The following is a 4,982-nucleotide window of genomic DNA, read 5'->3' as shown; positions in this document are numbered from 1 at the left end:
AAATTAGCTTGAAAGCCACAAAAAGGCATGAAGGAACTTTAAATACATATTACTAAGTAAAGAAGCCAATCTGAAAAGGATACATACTGCATGATTCCAACCATATGACATTCTGCAATGTCAAATGGCAAAACCATGGAGACAGTAAAAGAATCGGTGGTTACCAGGGATTAGTGGGTGGAAGGGATAAGCAGGCAGATTACAGAAGATTTTTAGTACAGTGAACTATTCTAAATGACATACATGTATAATGATGGATGTGTCATTTTACAGATTTGTAAAAACTCATGGACACCAACAGTAAGAGTCAATCCTAATTTTAAGTAGCAACTTGGGGTGATAATGACGTGCCAATATAGGTTGATCAGCTGTTAAAAAATGCACTCCTCTGGTGCAGGATGTTGATAGTAGGGTAGGCTGAGCAAGTGTAGGGACATAGAATATAAGAAAACACTCTATACTTTTCCTTCAAATTTGCTGTGAACCTAAAAGGGCTCTAAAAAACATAAAGTTTCATATTTTTTAAAAGCAGAGGTAGTAAGACCTAACAATCCATCATAAGCCATTATACAGTATCAAGTGGAAAAACACAGGTATAGTTAGAATTCCAGGCAGAAAGACAAAGTACAAGGCAGAACAGATATTTGAAGACATAATGGGGAAGAATGTTCAAAAAATCACGTAAGATATTAAAACAGGTGTAAAATCAGAGAATTCCCAAGCAGAATACACCAAAATACACAAATTGCTAAAAACCAAAGTTAAAGGGAAAATTCAAAAGGAAGCTGAAGAACAGGACACACCACATACAGATGGACAAAGATTAATATCAGACTTCCGACTGTAAACTATGCAAGTTCAAAGACAATGGAATAACATCTTTAAAGTGCTGAGAGGAAGGAAAAAGTCAACCCTGAATTACAAACCAAGTGATAATCTTTCAAAAAACTGAAAGGAGTGATATCACGGGAAATGGTTGAAGAGAAAAACTTCAAGAATAAGTCTCTCCAATAAAACACTTATAAACTGACAAAAGTAAACTTTTACAGAATTCCTGAATCTAATAAAAATTACAAAGGGAGGGCTGTTTAACAAAGAAAGAAGCTGCAAAATTTGGTGTGTAGGCACTATAGCATCTTCTGCTTACTTGCCTATCATCACCCATTCACTAACTCAACAGTGTTAATGGGGACAGCAGACCAAACTCTTGGTGCAGCTTGCTGGTACCTGTGGGAGCAATATAAACCTTCTTCTCGAAAATGATAGCACTTTAAAGTGCATTTTGAAGAGATTCCCAGGTGGCATCTGTTGAAAGGATTTAAATATATATACTACACATAGCTCTCTGGGGCAAGAGACAGCATATAAGATAAGCAGCAATGTGTAAAGCCTCAGAATAAAGAGTCTAAGGAGGAAGATATGTTAGAGACTATGCGCTTTTAGAGACTCCCATGTATTCTGGAGAATTCAAGGTGCTACATGCATGCCCAAGGCTAAAATCATGGTCAGAGGAGGCCTGAGAGAAGCACAAGCATACACCTCTAACTGATCTTTGAGCTCTGCACAAGCAGAAGATAAGGACTAACGCCAAGCTGCAAGTGCCCAGGCTGTTTATTCCAAAAATATTTCAGTACAGAGCCTATCTGCAAATAGCTACAGAGGGCTTTCATGCCCTTTTTGGCACCAATTCTTTAGGTAAATCTGTCAGGTTACCGGTTTGACCGCCAAGATGAAAAATATTAGTGACCACAAATGACAAGAAAGATAGTCTGGGAAAAAGTAGTTGGGGGGGGGGGCGGAATCACTAAACAAACAGATAACTATAGCTTTTAACAGTGACATCAAATGGCATGGGGGAGGTAAAAAGATGATTCCCAGAGTGAAAACATTTTAATATTCAGAATGTTCATTTTTTTTTTCTAGTTAAACCTCTTTTGGAATCTGTCCAGCAGACTTTCCAGTTTCTGCCAGAAAGTATCCCCTGCCTAAAAATAAAAATTTAAAAACATCATCATGGAAGTAAAAAAAGGCAGTAGGATGACATAACTAAAGTGCCGAAAGAAAAACCATTAGTAAAGAACTATATATCCCGTAAAACCATCCCTCAGTGGAGAAATTAAGACATTCATAGAAAAGCAAGAGCTGAAGGGATTTGACCATACACATGCCCTATAAGAAATGCTAAAGGAAGGCCACGTACGGTGATTCATGCCTATAATCCCAGCACTTTGGGAGGCTGGGGCGGGTGGATCACGTGAGGTCAGGAGCTCAAGACAAACCTAGCCACCATGGTGAAACCCCATCTCCACTAAATATACAAAAATTGGCCAGGTGTGGTGGCAGATGTCTATAATCCCTGCTACTTGGGAAGCTGAGGCAGTAGAATGGTTTGAACTCAGAAGGCGGAAGTTGTAGTCAGCAGAGATTGCGTCACTGCACTCCAACCTGGGCAACAGAGCAAAAGACTCTATCCAAAAAAAAAAAGTGGTGGGGGAGAATATTATAGGCTGAGGCAGGAGGATTGCTGGAGGCCAGGAGTTCGAGACCAGCCCAGGCAACATAGAGAGAAACTCCATTTCTACAAAAAATTTAAAAACTGTCCATGCACAGTAGCTCACACTTATAATCCCGGCACTATGAAAGGCCAAGGCAGGCGAATCACTTGAGGTCAAGAGTCTAAGACCAGACTGGCCAACATGGTGAAGCCCTATCTCTACTTAAAAAAAATAAATAAATAAATTAGCCAGGCATGGTGGTGGACACCTCAAGTCCCAGCTACTCAAGAGGCTGAGGCAGGAGAATCGCTTGAACCCAGGAGGCAGAGGATGCAGTGAGTGAAGATCAATCGTATCATTGCACTCCAGCCTGGGTAACAGAGTGAGACCCTTTCCCTAAATAAATAAATAAAAATTTAAGAAAGGAAAAATAAAATTTTAAAACTAAACAGGTGTGGTGGCACCTACCTGTGGTTGTAGCTACTCTATCTGAGAGGCTAAGGTGGGAGGATCACTTGAGCTCAGGAGGATGAGGCTGCAGTGAGCCATGATTGGGCCACTATACTCCAGCCTGAGTGACAGAGACCCTTGTCTCAGCCCCCACCCAACAACAACAACAAAAAAAGACACTATAGACACCATATAATTGGGGTGAAGGGGTCCGATTCATTTCATCACAAAGATATTTAAAAAATCATAAAGGTATAGACCCTTAACAACAGAATCTCAAAATATATTTCTTTTTAAAAACTAAAGGAAAATATAATATTTTGAGATAAATAAAACAAAATACATGAAAATGTATGCAATGCCGCAAAAGCAGTGCTCAAAAGGAAATATGGCTGTAAAAATCAACATTTTAGAAAAAACTTAAAATAAATGGCCTAATTCTACAACTTAAGAAAAAAAATACAAAGAGTAAACTAAGCCCAAAGGCACCAAACTGAAGAAATTAATCAAAATTAGGGCACACACTAATTATATTACGATTAGAAAAATAATACAATCAATACAACCAAAAGTTTGTTGTTGGAAAAGGTCGACAAAATTAATAAATCTTTAGATAAAATGACTCTTTTTAAAAAAAGAGAGAAGGGGCCAGAGAATATGGTAAACAACGCATGCTAACAAATTTCGTAACATAGTTTAAGTGGACAAATTCCTAGAAAAGCACAAATCATCAAAACTAGCCCAAAAGAAATAAAAAATGTGAACAGAACTATAATGAGACACTGAATCAGTTATCAAAAATTTCCACACAAAGAAAAGCCCAGGACCAGATGGCCTTATTGCCCAATTATACCAAACATGGTTTAAAAAGAATTAACATCAATCTTCCAAAAAAGAAGTAAAAAACTACTATCTAATTCATTCTATGAAGCATTTCTATAATAACAAACTATACAAAAACATTACATCAATATCTCTAATAAACATATATGCAAAAATCCTCAACAGAAACATCAGGGAATCGAAACATACAATGTGTAAAAATAATTCTACATGAGGATCAAGAGGGATTTATCTCAGGTATGCAAGGGTAGTTCAACATTCAAAAATCAATTAATACATCACATCAAGAGCTAAAAAAGAAAAACTACATGATCATATCAAAAGACAAAGAAAAAGCACTTGACAAAATCCAACACCCATTCATAATAAATAATCTCAGTAAATGAGAAATACAGGGGAACACTCTCAACTCAATAAAGAGCATTTCCAAAACACTGCAACTAATATCACATGTAATGGCAAGAAACTCAAGCTTTTCCTGTTAAACCAGGAAAAAAGGCTAGGATGCTATTCTCGACCACTCCTTTTTCACATCACACTGAAAGTCCTGGCTAATGCAATAAGAGAAAGAAAATTTAAGAAGGTACACAGCTTGGGAAAGAAAAAATAAAACTTTATTTCCAGATGACAAAACTGTCTATATAGAAAATCTGAAAGAACTGACAAATGCAAAATAAAATATCTTCTGGAATGAATAAGCTATTATATCAAGGTTTCAAAATACAAGGTTAATATATAAAAGTCAATCACTTTCTTGTAGACTAGCAATGAACACAGAAAATTTTAAATGAAAAACATACTATCATTTGCATTCACATCAAAGAATTAAATTCCCAGGTGTAAATCCAACAAAATATGTAGAATCTATATAAGAAAAACAATAAAATTCTAAAGTAAGAAATCCAGAGGCCAGGTGTGGTGGTTCATGCCTGTAATCCCAGCATTTTAAGGGGCCAAGGTGGGTGGATACCTGAGATCAGGAGTTCGAGACCAGACCGGCCAACATGGTTAAACTCCATCTTTACTAAAAATACAAAAATTAGCCAGGTATGGTGCTGCGTGCCTATAGTCCCAGCGACTTGGGAGGGTGAGGCAGGAGAATTGCTTGAACCTAGGAGGTGGAGGTTGTAATGAGCCAAGATGGTGCCACTGCACTACAGCCTGGGCGACAGAGCGAGACTCTGTCTCCAAAAA

At 37.5% G+C, this 4,982-nt stretch overlaps 1 protein-coding gene across 1 annotated transcript in view; it reads right to left on the bottom strand.

The window, feature by feature from the left end:
- The window catches only part of STAG1 (stromal antigen 1), a 410,571-nt gene that overhangs the window by 297,864 nt on the left and 107,725 nt on the right, over window positions 1–4,982 (bottom strand). The window lies entirely within an intron of this gene.

This window comes from Cebus imitator, unplaced genomic scaffold (assembly GCF_001604975.1).
Source record: "Cebus imitator isolate Cc_AM_T3 unplaced genomic scaffold, Cebus_imitator-1.0 Scaffold53, whole genome shotgun sequence".
NCBI classification, from domain to species: domain Eukaryota; kingdom Metazoa; phylum Chordata; class Mammalia; order Primates; family Cebidae; genus Cebus; species Cebus imitator.
Note: the sequence above shows the minus strand (reverse complement) of the source record. Positions and strands in the feature narration are given on the sequence as shown.